Here is a 15387-nt window from a genome sequence, read left to right on the forward strand (position 1 = left end):
GGATAACAAATAACATTTTGATTGAAGTAGACAATGTTTGATATTCGAGACACTTGCTAAGAGCATAAAGCCACAAGAATCCACGAGTTTTGAAAAAAAACTTTACAAGTCAAAAATATAAAAATAAATTTTCAACATCGATCTCATACTCCAACATTCAGGGTCAATGTGAGTTAAGAGACATACTGTGGCCAAACACGCCACTGCACATTAAACAGCAAATGCGACCAAGGCTGATCCCATGGATTTCTCAGCAACCGATCCAGATGTCAGTAAACCAATCTTGTTGGAACTCTGTCTCCCTCCTGGGGGGCTCCAAACTTTTCACTTTCAACGATCAAGCATTTGGATTCCATCAAAGCCACTGCAAATCATGTTGCCTCAATGACTACATAAAAGCAATTTACTGCGGATGCTGGAAGCTGAAACAAAAACAGAAAATACTGGACATTCTCACCAGGTCTGACAGCATCTGCGGAGAGAGAAGGGAGCTAACGTTTCGTGTCCAGATGGCTCTTTGGCTGCATACTTCCTCGGGTTTCAATCTTGTCTGCCGAGAATCTGTTTCCCCAGATTTCTAAGTTTGGATCTGAACCATTTTTTTCCAGATGCAATTTACACTCTTTAACAGCTGGTTAGCATCACGGGGCTGGCACTGCCCCCGAACTTCACCAAGTTCCAATCAACCCAGCTCGCACCACGTTGTAAATCGCTTGTTGGGATTCTTCTGAGCCCTAATCCTTTCCACCATGAACCCAGGGACCTTCTTCTACCTTCTCAGCTCACCAGGACATCTTATGAGCCCCAACTACATAGAGTCAACTAAAAGTTACACTTTTGAAGCCTGGAGTCTGCTAGCAGCAACACCATGTTTGCAAACACTGGACACAGCAAGCCCCCACAAACAGCAAATAAGGGGATCATCAGAACGGGGTCTTCTTCCAAATAGTGCCATGGGATCTTCTACGACCACCTCGGAGGATAGACAAGGCCTCGGCTTAATCTCCCAACTCGAAGAGAGAGACTCCAAATTGCAGCCGTCCCTCAGTAATGCACTGAAGTGTCAGCCTAGATTTCTCAATCCCTGGAGTGGGGTCTGAAACCACAGTCTTCTGTCCAAGCGATGAGAGTTCTTCCTAGATTTGTGGCTGGAGAAAAGACTCCTGATGTCTTCGCTGGCAGCCCTCCCTCCGCCCGCATTACTGAACCAGTTATTATTATTATTTATCCACTTTCAGTGGAATAATTTTTTGAATGAGATGTTAATCTGAAGCCCCATTTATCCTGTCGGTTGGATCCATGGCCCTAATTTGAAGAAGAAAGCCTCAAAATAGGCCAATATTTATCTCTCAATTAGCTCCACGAGGAAGAGATAATCTGGATATCAAATCGTTATTTGTGGGAGATTGCTCTGGGCAGATTTGCTGCCTATACTTCAAACAGCGCTTCATTGATTGCGAAAAGCTTCGGGACATTATAATCCGTGCACATTTTCCTTCTGTATTTCATTTTTACCATCCGCACTCCAGAGAAAGGAACTGTTCCGCTTATTTGTGTCGACATCGAGACGATTCACACAGCTCCCTCCTCTGCCCCCTCTGTCACTCTGTCATCCTGGGACCCCCCAAGCCCATACCCCTTCTCAAACCAAAGACTCTCACCTCTGCTCTGCATCGTACAACCTTCAGCAGGTCAGCACCACTGGCAAAATGTTGGCAAGTGTTGGGTTTTAAAAAGGCTGAAGTTTGTAGGAAGAAGAGGGATATGAGAGAGGGAAAGAAGTCAAAATACTAGAAGTATTTCTAGAAGTACTAGAAGTACTAGACCTGAGGAAGGAGCAGCGCTCCGAAAGCTAGTGACATCGAAACAAACCTGTTGGACTTTAACCTGGTGTTGTAAGACTTTGTACTGTGCTCACCCCAGTCCAACGCCGGCATCTCCACATCATGACTAGAAGTCTGGCAGAGGAGTATGATTTAATTTGAGCGATTCGGATGCTGCTCATGAGTGGGAGAGGCAAACCAACAGCAAACATCAGCAGAAACAGAGATTAAATTACTGCCTTAAACTGACTACTCGGCAGTTATTTCCCTTTATAATGTACAGTCTGTATCTTAGTTTTACAACATTAATGTTAGCTTTTAACTTCTATTCCTATTACGCAGCAGCTAAGCAATGTTTCTCCTCAGTGCTGCTGGTGTTTAAGAATGAAGGTTGTGGGCTCAATCCCTTGTCCCATTTTTTTCAGTCTATCTCTCCAATCTGAATCTGTGATAACCGATTAAAAAAGTAAATTGCTGAAAGTAAGAACCACACATCACTGCTTCAAAGAAGAGCAGAGGAGTAATCCCCAGTGCCCTGGTCCAATGTTAACACTCCAAAATATTAACGAAAACAGATTATCCAGTTGTTTTTCGCTTAGCAGCTTGTGGGAACTTGCTGTGCGCAATTTATCTACGGGACAACAGTGACTGCATTTCAAAAGATCTTAACTGGCTGAAAAGGGATTTGACGTGCTACGTGTTTGCGGAAGGCACTGTGTAAAGGCAAGTGTTTCTTTCTTTCACGTCTTTTATGTTCTCAGGATGCCCCAAGAGCACATGGCCAATGTGGTGATATGCATCACTGTAAATACACTACGACTAAGTAAACACTAGAGGGAACACCGGAGACGTCATGACATGCAGACATACAGCTAATGAACACATAGAATAGGACACAACCAATGGGCAGTCAAGACACCCAGAGGTGACACTACCACAAGGGGGTAGCCCATATAAAAGGACAGGGTACACATGTTCTTTCTCTTTCCATAGGCTACACTTAGAGAGCGGGACAGGGGCAGATCAGAAGCATCACACCCACCACGTGGCTTAGAGCAGACTGGTTAGTTAGACTGAGTTACTATAGCAAGATTAGCAGGAGAGTCAAATTGATAGACATCACTGTAAATACACGACGGCTAAGTAAACACTAGAGGGAGCATCAGAGACGTCATGACATGCAGACATACAGCTAATGAACACATATAATGGGACACAACCAATAGGTACTATAGCAAGATTAGCAGGAGAGTCGAACTCATAGAGAACTGTGCTCATGGTTCAATAAATCACATTGAACTTACTTCAAAGTCTGGAGTATCTTTTGGTCAAAGCTGCATCGAGTTGCAGCCTGTGTTACCCCAGAACACATAACACATCAGCCAATGAATCACTATTGAAGCATGGTGACTGGCGTTGGGGCTGCGGGTTAGTTTAGTTGTCTGGACAGACAGTGTGCGGATCAGATTTACATGAACAGCATGAAGTTTGAAACCCATTCAGATTTAGATAGACCTGAGGCCTGCTTCCGTGCCCCATCTTACGAAAAAAATCATGGCACTAAATTGCGGTTCCGCGAATATTCGCTAAGAATCTGCGTTAGGACAGAAGAACACAAGAAGAAGAACTCTTGTTATGTCGGGAAAGGCGATAGCCACATGGGCAGACAGTAAAGCCAGACAAATAGCGTAAAGGGTGCTGACCAGATAACCTGTACAATAATGTTGGTTGAGGAATAAATGTTGATGAAAACACTGATAGATCGCCTAAACTCTTTGAAAATGAACAGACAGACCAGTTTTAATATCCCTCGTGAAGTGATGCCATCCCTGATAATGCTGCCTTCTGTCATTGCTGCACTGCTGTCTCAGTCTGGCTCCCTTATCTCAGCTCCTGTACTTGGGTGTGAACTCTGAATCTGCCGACTCACTGCTGCCACTGATACAATCTGACAGTCTCAGTGTTAACACCAGCAAGAAAACCACCCTGAACCATGCATAATAACAGCCCTGAGTTTCCGCACATGTAAGGGGTGGTTAATGAAACAGTTCTGATCGAATTGCAACATTGAGGCTACAAAACATACAAAGACGTTTAGACCCAATGGGCGAGATTTTCAAACTCCCACCTCCACCCCCCACTTTATGCTTTCTGGCAGGTCGGTTAGCCCGCCGTTGGCCAGTTCGGAATCTTCCAGTCCCACCAATGCCAACAGTGACTGGAATTCACCAGCCAGCCCTTGGGACTCTCTGTTGCCGCGGGCATTGTACCCCCACCCGTGGGTTTCCTGGCAGCGTGGGGTGGCCTCAATGGGAAATCCCATTGACAAGGGGCAGGAAGAGTGAATCCCGCTGCCAACGAAACGCACGGCTGGGGACCAGAGAGTCCAGCCCATGTTTTGTGTTGCTCGCTGACTGTATTACCAGGGACCCCGCAGTGGGGATCTACAAAGGTGGGACCAGAAGACCTGACTGGCAAGAAGTGGTGGAATTCAGCCCAACATCTGAAATACAATAGGTAGCCTCCTCAATGATCCAGCTGGGATTTTCTTTCCCATGGAATGGATACAAGGACCGAGGAGGGCCCAGATTTAATCTATAGTTAGTGTAAGATTTGCTGATCTCAGAGAAAGAGAATCAGCAATACTCTAATGGGTCTCGGTGCTTCTTGGGAAGGGATGCAGAGACCTAGGGCGGGATTCTCCGACCCCCCGTTGGACCGGAGAATCGGCGGGGGACAGCGTCAATCCCACCCCCGCCAGCTGCCGAATTCTCCCGCGCCGGGGTATTGGCGGGGGCGGGAATCGCGGTGCGCCAATCGGCGGCCGCTGGCAGCGACCCCCCCCGCCGATTCTCCGGCCCGCGATGGGCCGAGCAGCTACCCGTTTTAGGCCGGCCCCGCTGCCGTAAATTAGACCAGGTACTTACCGGCGGGTCCTGGCTCTGCGGGCAGCCTCCGGGGTCCTCGGCAGGGGCATGGGGGGATCTGGCCCCGGGGAGTGCCCCCATGGTGGCCTGGCCTGCGATTGGGGCCCACTGATCCGTGGGCGGGCCTGTGCCGTGGGGGCACTCTTTCCCTCCGCACCGGCTGCTGTGGATCTCCGCCATGGCCGGTGCGGAGATGAACCCCCCTGCACATGCGCTTGGATGACACGAGCACACGGTGGCGCTCCCGCGCATGCGCTAGCTCCCGCCGGCCGGCAGAGGCCCTTCGGCGCCGGTTGGCATGGCACCAAGCCCTTTGATGCTGGCTAATGCGGCGCCAACCCCGCCTGCGCCGGCTTAGCCCCTCAAAGTGTGGAGGAGTCCGCATCTTCCGGGCGGCCCGACGCCGGAGTGGCTCACGCATCTTCCACACGCCCCACCGGATAGGGGAGAATCCCGCCCCTGGATTTTCATTCTCAAAGTGAGCGTCATAATATCCATACATGTATATGATGAAGTGCAGACAGGCAGTGATTGACACACAGGATGACCAGTAAGCACACAGCACAGTGCAGCCAATCACCAGACAGGACACCACCACTATAAAGCCAGAGGGCACTAGGTTTCCCGCTCTCTCGGGACCCAGCTACTGAGACATTCAGAGTCCACGAGCTAGCAAGCGCAAACACCATGCGGTAGCTAGTAAGTCTGGTCAGGCTAGTACAAGGTCTCCAGTCAGTTCAGTATAGTGTCAACACACAATTAAATCTGTAAGTTAGTTCTATTGTTCAATAAAACCGTGTTGGATCTTCTCCAGTGTTAGAGGTCTGTTTCTCGCATCTCTGCATCAAGTGCAGTCCCCACCGAACCGACCTGCCTAACACATCATGGTACCACGGAATGATACTGAAAATTGACGGACCTCCCTCGAGTGAATCAGCATTTTCCAGCAAGCAGCCATCCGGTGACATGGAAAACATCCAGCCTCCTCTGCAGCTCCGCATCTCCGGCAACCTCGGCGCAAATTGGAAGCTCTTCAAGCAAAAGTTGCTCTGGTACGTCGAGGCCACCGACCTCGAAGCAGCATCGGATGCCAGGAAGATCACGCTATTTCTCTCCACTGCAGGGGACCACGCCATCCACATCTACAACTCCCTCATGTTCGCCGACGGCGAAGACAAAACAAAATTCAAAAGTCTGCTGAAGTTTGACAGCCACTGCGACATTGAGGTGAATGAGAGCTTTCAACGGTATGTTTTTCAGCAGAGGCTTCAGGGTAAGGATGAACCTACTCAGTCCTTCATCACCCATCTCCGCATCCTAGCGCAGTCATGTAACTATGACTCAACGGCTGATTCCATGATCCGGGATCAGATTGTTTTCGGGGTCCACTCCGACTCCTTTCGGCAGCAGCTCACACACGTATATAATGAAGTGCAGACAGGCAGTGATTGACACACAGGATGACCAGTAAGCACACAGCACAGTGCAGCCAATCACCAGACAGGACACCACCAGTATTAAGCCAGAGGGCACTAGGTTTCCCGCTCTCTCTGGACCCAGCCACTGAGACAATCAGAGTCCACGAACTAGCACAGTGCAAACACCATGCGGTAGCTAGTAAGTCTGGTCAGGCTAGTACAAGGTCTCCAGTCAGTTCAGTATAGTGTCGACCCACAGTTAAATATGTATGTTAGTTCGATCATTCAATAAAACCGTGTTGGATCTTCTACAGTGTTTGAGGTCTGTTTCTCGCATCGCTGCATCAAGTGCAGTCCACACCGAACCGACCTGCCGCACACACTAGTGAGTAGGAAGAATCAGGAAAATTACTGGCTTGGCTCGTCACCTTGGGAGAGACTGTCTGCAAAGGTAGGATCTTCATTGCTGGGGCTGGGTGAGAGCTGGAGTCAAAGAACAAAGAACTATACAGCACAGTAACAGGCCCATTGGCCCTCCAAGCCTGTACCAACCATGATACCAACCTTTGCCAAAACCCTCAGCACTTACTTGTGCCGTATCCCTCTATACCCATCCTATCCATGTGTTTGTCAAGATGCCTTTTGAATGCCGTTAATGTATCTCTTTCCACAACCTCCCCTGGCAACGCATTCCAGGCACTCACCACCCTCTGCGTAAAAAAACTGCCTCGCACATCTCCTCCAAACTTTGCCCCACGGACCTTAAACCTATGCCCCCTGGTGACTGGCCCCTCCACCCTGGGAAATAGTGCCTGCCTATCCACTCTATCCATGCCCCTTGTAATCTTATAGACCTCTATCAGGTCTCCACTCAACCTCCGTCTTTCTAATGAAAAAGGTCTGAGTCCATTCAGCCTCTCCGCATAGCTAACACCCTCCAGACCAGGCAACATCCTGGTGAACCTCCTCTACACCCTCTCCAAAGCCTCCACATCCTTCTGGTAGTGTGGCGACCAGAATTGTGCGCAATATTCCAAGTCCGGCCTTACCAAGGTTCTATACAACTGTAGCATGACTTGCCAGTTTTTATACTCAATGCCCCATCCAATAAAGGAAAGCATTCCGTCTGCTTTCTTGACTACCTTGTCCACTTGTGTTGCCACCTTCAGAGATCTGTTGACCTGCATGCCCAGATCTCTCTGACTTTCTATATTCCGAAGAGTTTTACCCTTTACGGTATATTTCCCCTCTATGTTAGACCTAACAAAATGCATTACCTCACATTTGTCCGGATTAAACTCCATTCGCCATTTCTCTGCCCAAGTCTCCAACCTATCCATGTCCTGCTGCATCTCCTGACAATCCTCAACACTATCTGCCACTCCACCAACCTTGGAGTCATCCACGAACTTACTAATCAGGCCGGCTACATTTTCCTCCAAATCGTTTATGTACACCACAAACAACAAAGGCCCAAGCACAGATCCCTGTGGAACACCACTAGTCACAACCTTCCATTCAGAAAAACACCCTTTTACTGCTACCATTCTGTGACCAAGCCAGTTCATTTCAGATCGACTCTATGGCCAGGATTTGGTAGTGGCAGGCATGGAGGGGGAGCAGTGGGCGAGCTGTAAAATTGGGCACCACTGCAATGCTATGTGACCACCAGCTATCCACTCCCTTGCAAATTTACCAGTGGCAGGGGAGGGATCGGGCGGTTCACTTACTCGTGGGCTATTTGTGGTCCGAAGCCAACTGTCAAGCCTGCCATGTTAAACCTGACAGACTGGTGGCTGAGCAAGGGACTGTGCCTCTTTTTCTGGCTCACTGTGCCCATTGGAAGCCCCCAGAGATAATTATTTTGCTCAGGTTTCCCCCCCTCTCTTCCCCACCATGATGATTCTGGGCCCCCAACATTCCTGGCTGAGGCCTATCAACCTTGCCCAAGTGAGATGCCAAGCTTACATGTAAGTCCATATGCCCTCTTGGGAATACCTACTTTCAGACAAGAGGTCTGCTGGACATTTGATTGGCTGACAGCAATCAGAGATGGAACACTTCCTATCGGAGTCAGGATGTCCAACTCATGTCAATCATTGGCCATTAACTTCAGCCCTGTACCTCGATTTATCATAGATTATCATAGAATTTACAGTGCAGAAGGAGGCCATTCGGCCCATCGAGTCTGCACCGGCTCTTGGAAAGAGCACCCTACCCAAGGTCAACACCTCCACCCGATCCCCATAACCCAGTAACCTCACCCAACACTAAGGGCAATTTTGGACACTAAGGACAATTTATCTTGGCCAATCCACCTAACCTGCACATCTTTGGACTGTGGGAGGAAACCCGCGCTGCTGGCCTGCCATGGTCTGCTTTAAAAGATTTGTGCCCATCTATTCCTGTTCCTGTCAATTGAATAACATTCCTGATAATACATGGAGAGTGGTCACTTGGACATGGTGCCACAGTGGGCCTGTGTCCTTGTAATTTATCAAAAATTAATAATACTCAAAATGAAAGTGGAAGCTTTCATCACATGCAGCTTCTTTCAGGCTCAGCAAAGCAGTACTCAGCATCCTTAAAGGTGCTGAGGCCAGTGCTATGTTGGCTGGTGAGTTTATCATTGGGGCACAGGAGGGTCTATTCCGATAGATATATTATCATGTGAAATATGGAATTTGACAGCACAGAAACAGGCATATGTAGCATAGTGGTTAGCACTGCTTGCTCACAGCACCAGGAACCTGGGGCCCGGGTTCAATTCCGGCTTTGGGTGACTGTGCGGAGTTTGCACATTCTCCCCGTGTCTTCGTGGGCTTCCTCCCACAGTCCAAAAATGTGTGGGTCAGGTGAATTGGCCATTCTAAAATTGACGTTTAGGTAGGTTTATAAGGATCGGGCCTGGTGAGTGGGTCCAGATAGTGTGCTCTTTCAGAGTGTCTGTGCAGACCTGATGGGCCAAATGGCCTCCTTCTGCACTGTAGGAAGTCTATGGGTATTGTCCAACATGTCCGTGCTGATACTTATGCTGCACACATTCCTTCTCCCACTTATTTTAGCTCACCCCCGGAAAATATTCTTCTATTTCTTTCTCCCTCATATACTTACCTAACTTTCTCTTAACTGCATCTATGTTATTTGCCTCTTGCTGTGATGTGATGCACGTGAGCCTTTAAGGATGCATATCCTATAATCCCAGGACTTTGTGGCTGGGACCTAGCAGTCCCACAGGTCAGATATGTCCAGGTAGCATCCAGTTACCATTGTACCATCAAATAAAGAACCCACATTTTTATTTGCCAATCCTTGTTGTGTGATTGGTACTTTGTGATAAATTATAACAATATGTTCAATTAATTCTCCTGATTCAGAATGGAGCTAATTGTAATCTGTGTGCTTTTCAGGTGACACTATCTGTCCGACGTGTGGTCCTGGGGTCAGGTTAAAGTTAATTGCTATTGGAAAGATCCCAGGGTCAACTCAAAGTCAGGCCAATGGGAAACGGATTGCTTTCATCGAATCACCGAATGGCACATCACAGATGGAGGCCATTTGACCCATCACGTCTATACTAGCTATTTCAAAGAGCAATCCACTCAGTTCTTTCCTTTTGTCCCTAAAAATGTTTCTCTTTGAGGTATTTAAGAGGGCTGGTCTTGATTCTGTTTTCACCCCCTCCCCCCATCAGACAATACATTCCAAATCCTAACCATGATTTTTTTTTTTTTGATTTGATTTGATTTATAATAATAATTTTTCATTGTCACAAATATGAAGTTACTGTCAAAAAACCCTCGTCGCCACATTCCGCCGCCTGTTCGGGTAAGCTGGTACGGGAATTGAACCCGCGCTGCTGACCTTGTTCTGCATCACAAACCAGCTATCTAGCCCACTGAGCTAAATCAGCTCTTTATTGTCACATTTGTTGTCACATGTACCGAAGTACAGTGAAAAGTATTTTTCTGCGGCCGAGGGAACGTACACAGTGTGTACGTAGCAGACAAAGAACATTGGCAAATGGTACTTCAACAAACAGTGATTGGTTACAGTGCAGAACAAGGGGCCAAACAAAGCAAATGCATGAGCAAGAGCAGCATAGGGCATCGTGAATAGTGTTCTTACAGGGAACAGATCAGTCCGAGGGGGAGTCGTTGAGGAGTCTTGTAGCTGTGGGGAAGAAGCTGTCCCTATGTCTGGATGTTGCAAGTAAATGTTTTTCTTCACAAGACCTTTGATTGCTTCTGTTCCCTCTGGTTGTCAACCTTTCCGCGACTGGAAACAATTTCTCTGGATTTATTCTGTTCAACGCCATCATGATTACAAAGAACTCTTATCAAACCTCCTTTTCGTCTTTGCTCTCAAAAAGAACAACCCCAATTTCTCCAATTTTTCCATTTATCTCTAATCCTTCATCCACCTGGGAACCAATTTAATAAATCTCTTCTGTAGCATTTCCAGCAGACTCAACTCCTTCCTAAAGCTTGGTGTCCCTGGATTTTTTGAAAAGCTTTTAAACATGATTCCGCACAGTAGATTGGCAAATAAAGAGAAGTAAAAAAGCCCGATGGGATCGTCAAACCGATCTTGGGTTGGATAATAAATTGATTGCATTGACTGTGCCTGAAGGTTGTTACCAATGGTAATAGATCCACGTGGGGATCGATAAACAATGATGCCCTATGGGGGTCATTGAAATAATGATTGCTCTTTAAAATCTGTGCTAATGATTTGCACAGAGGCACCATGGGAACTATCTGCAAGTTTGAAACTGACATGTTCGGCCCTTAGATGAGAAGGAATAATTTCAATTGAATTGGAATAGAAAGTGAAAATGGGGCCAGATGTGGCAGATGCTACTTAACGTAGAAAATGTTGCGCTCCAGCCATGGAGAAGGCTCAAGCACTGCTATGGTTCAGAGCTTAAGATCGTTGAGTGGAAAAGAGACTTATGCGGTCACCTAAGATTCTTGGTCAGTGTCCGAAGGCTTTACAGAAGCAAATCGGGTGTTCACAGATCATTTAGACCTGAAAGGTTAACTCTGTTCCTCTCCACAGATGCTGCCAGACGTGCTGAATTTATCCAGCGCTTCCTGTTCATATCTCAGATTGCTGCAGTATTTTGCTTTTATTAGGGTGCTGGGATGTCTTGCGAGAGCAGTCCAACGCAAAATAAATAGCGCAACACTGTTGTATGGGAACCTGGTTAGACACAATCAGAAATATTGGGAGCGAATTTAAACATCATTGCAAGGGAAAGGAAACATGAATGAAATGTAATGATCAGATATTGTCACTTTTCTGCCCTGTTGTAAATTTAAAGTTACAACTTCACCCCGCCCGGCCCATGTCCAGTTTCTTCTTAGCCCCAAATGGTGGTCACATATTGTCACTGGAAAGTGTTCACAGAAGGGCCACTGGATTGGTATCTTGCATAAAGACAATAATTCACAACGATAAGCCTAGAGAGCTGAGTCTCTATAATTTAACAAGATAGGAGATTTGACTGAGTTGAAAAGATGCATGCAAATTCACCATTTGTGTTAGATCGGTGAAGGCAAGACAGGCGACAAACATAGAGGTTACATAACCACGGGACTATATTTGATGTGAGGAAACCTTTCTCTTTTCACGGAATGTTTGTTGGTCTCTGGTGCGCCACAGTAGCACAGTGGTTAATTGCTTCACAGCGCCAGGGACCTGGGTTCGACTCCCGGTTTGGGTCACTGTCTGTGCGGAGTCTGCGCAATCTCCCCGCGTCTGTGTGGGTTTCCTCCGGGTGCTCCAGTTTCCTCCCACAAGTCCCGAAAGACGTGCTTGTGAGGTGAATTAGACATTCTGAAATCTCCTTCCGTGCACCTGAACAGGCGCTGGAGTGTGGCAACTAGGGGATTTTCACAGTAACTTCATTGCAGTGTTAATGTAAGCCTATTTGTGACACTAATAAAGATTATGATGATCAAAAGTTTGTAACCAGGCTGAGGTCACCTCACTCAGCATGAACTGTGAAACTTTTGTGTCTGTGACACAGTTCCACATCGAGCATTGCACTCATCATATATACTGCACAGCAGCCAGCACTTAACAATGCCAGAACGGGCAATGAGAGATCGGCAATAGAACAAGAGTAGTGAAAATAGCTAAAATTGTTTTAATTTTCAATAAAGGTCAAAGAAAGGGCCCAGAGGAATTGTGGCCCTGTTAGTTTGACATGTATTTCAAGAAACATATTGCAGTCTATTATAAAGAAATCAATAAAGAAACTGCAGTGATGTATTTTCTTCAAAGCAAAAATGAAGGCCTGCAATGAGATGCAGGTTGTTATTTAATTTAAATTGAGAGCTGTAGGACTTGGATACAGGCTTTCAACAATGTGGGGACTCAAAGGATTCTTCCCTTCCATCAGTAATGGCTGCATTGAATAGATGCCCAGATAACACAGTTAATGCTGCACTGATTGGAATTCTGCTGTGGGACACAGCAAGCATAGACTCAAACGGCACATCTGTGAGTGGAATATGTGAGTGCTCATGTACCCGTAGTTCAATCGGTACTGTGATTAGACTGCCCAGGCCACTCTGCTGGACAGGATGTGAAATCTCTGGATAATTCCCTTGGAAATTATGTTCAGGAGGATAAGAGGCAGGGTATGCACTCCATAAGGTTGAATTTGCTGATAGTGTGCCACACTCCCATTGCAAAGCAGCAGCTCTCATTACGCTAAACTATTTCAAATCAATTCACTCCAATAGGTTGAGAGAATCTGTCGTATTGTATAATGTGTGGATTGAAACATAAGCATGTGGGTCAATATGCAGATTGCGCTCAGTGTGTCATTCAATACTCTTATTTCAGTGTTTCTTGCTGTCCTTTCTTTATCTCTCTCTTCCTAAAGGCACTATCCTGATTGGTCACCCAGGCCAGGTGACTCATACTCCGCTGTGTTGCCCTTCAAAGGACAATCGCCACATTCTTCTTCATCTCAACTCTACACACCTTCATCATGTTCCAAAATGTTTTACTGACAATTAATTTCAAAGTGCAGCTTTTCAAAAGATTCTTGCGATCTGGACATCACTGGTCACCATTTATTTCACATTCCCCTGATAAGGTAGTGGTGGGGGCTCTTAAGTCACTGCAGTCTGTGCGGTGATGGTGCTCTTGGCAAGGACGTTCCAGCATTTAGAACTAACGATGATGAATGAAACGTGATAGAAGGGGCAGCATGGCAACACAGGGGCAGTACGGTAACACAAGTGAATAGCACTGTGGCTTCACAGAGCCAGGGTCCCAGGTTCGATTCCCTGCTGGGTCACTGCCTCTGCGGAGTCTGCACGTTCTCCCCATGTCTGTGTGGGTTTCCTCCTAGTGCTCCGGTTTCTTCGCACATTCCAAAGACGTGCAGGTTAGGTGATTTGGCCATGATAAATTGCCCTTAGTGACCAAAAAAAAAAGTTAGGAGGGGTTATTGGGTTGCAGGGATAGGGTGGAGGTGAGGGCTTGAGTGGGTCGGTGCAGACTCAATGGGCCGAATGGCCTTCTTCTGCACTGTACGTTCTATGTTCTATGCTCTATGTCTATGTTGGGATGACATGTGTGACTTTAACGGGTACAAAGAACAAAGAACAAAGAAAAGTACTGTACAGGAATAGGCCCTTCTGCCCTCCAAGCCTGTGCCAATCATGATGCCCTAACAAACAAAAACCTTCTTCCCTTACTCGGTCCATATCCCTCTATTTCCTCCCTATTCATGTTTCCATCCAGATGCTTCTTAAATGTTGCTAATGTGCCTGCTTCCACCACATCCTCTGGCAGCGCGTTCCAGGTACACACCTCTCTATGCATGAAAAACTTACCCCGCACATCTCCCTGAAACTTTCCCCCTCTCGCCTTGAACCTGTGCCCCCTTGTAATTGACACTTCTACCCTTGGAAAAAGCCTCTGATATCCACCCTGTCTCTGCCTCTCATACTTTTGTAAACCTCCAACAGGTCTCCCCTCAGCCTCTGACTTTCCAGTGAAACAATCCTCGTGTATTCAATCTCTCCTCATAGCCAACACTCTCAAGACCAGGCAATGAACCTTCTTTGCACTCTCTCCAAAGCTTCCAATCCGTCTGATAATGTGGTGACCAGAACTGCACGCAATATTCCAAATGCGGCCTAACCAAGGTTTTATATAGCTGGAACATTATTTTCCAACCCCTATACTCAATGCCCCGGCTGTTAAAGGCAAGCATGCCATATGCCTTCTTAATCACCTTGGCTATCTGTGTTGCCACTTTTAGGGAACTGGGGACCTAAGTCCCTCTGTATGTTAATGTTCCTAAGGGTTCTGCCATTTACCGTATAATTCATACCTAGGTTTGATCCTCCAAAATGCATCACCTCGCATTTGTCCGGATTATTGACTGGAAACGCTATAGTTCGAGTACATTAGATGGGTCCGTTTTTGTCCAATGTGTGCAGGAGGGTTTCCTGACACAGCATGTAGATAGGCCAACGAGAGGCAAGGCCATATTGGATTTGGTACTGGGTAATGAACCAGGACAGGTGTTAGATTTGGAGGTAGGTGAGCACTTTGGTGATAGTGACCACAATTCGATTACGTTTACTTTAGTGATGGAAAGGGATAGGTATATACCGCAGGGCAAGAGTTATATCTGGGGGAAAGGCAATTATGATGCGATGAGGCAAGACCTAGGATACATCGGATGGAGAGGGAAACAATGGAAATGTGGAGCTTGTTCAAGGAACAGCTACTGCGTGTCCTTGATAAGTATGTACCTGTCAGGCAGGGAGGAAGTGGTCGAGTGAGGGAACCGTGGTTTACTAAAGCAGTCGGAACACTTGTCAAGAGGAAGAAGGAGACTTATGTAAAGATGAGACATGAAGGTTCAGTTAGGGCGCTCGAGAGTTACAAGTTAGCTAGGAAGGACCTAAAGAGAGAGCTAAGAAGAGCCATGAGGGGACATGAGAAGTCTTTGGCAGCTCGGATCAAGGATAACCCTAAAGCTTTCTATAGGTATGTCAGGAATAAAAGAATGACTAGGGTAAGAGTTGGGCCAGTCAAGGACAGTAGTGGGAAGTTGTGCTTGGAATCCGAGAAGATAGGAGAGATTCTAAATGAATATTTTTTGTCAGTATTCACACAGATTGTTGCCTGGTATGGAGGGAAGATCTTATGAGGAAAGGCTGAGGGACTTGAGGCTGTTTT

The sequence above is a fragment of the Scyliorhinus torazame genome, chromosome 8 (assembly GCF_047496885.1).
Source record: "Scyliorhinus torazame isolate Kashiwa2021f chromosome 8, sScyTor2.1, whole genome shotgun sequence".
Taxonomy (NCBI): Eukaryota; Metazoa; Chordata; class Chondrichthyes; order Carcharhiniformes; family Scyliorhinidae; genus Scyliorhinus; species Scyliorhinus torazame.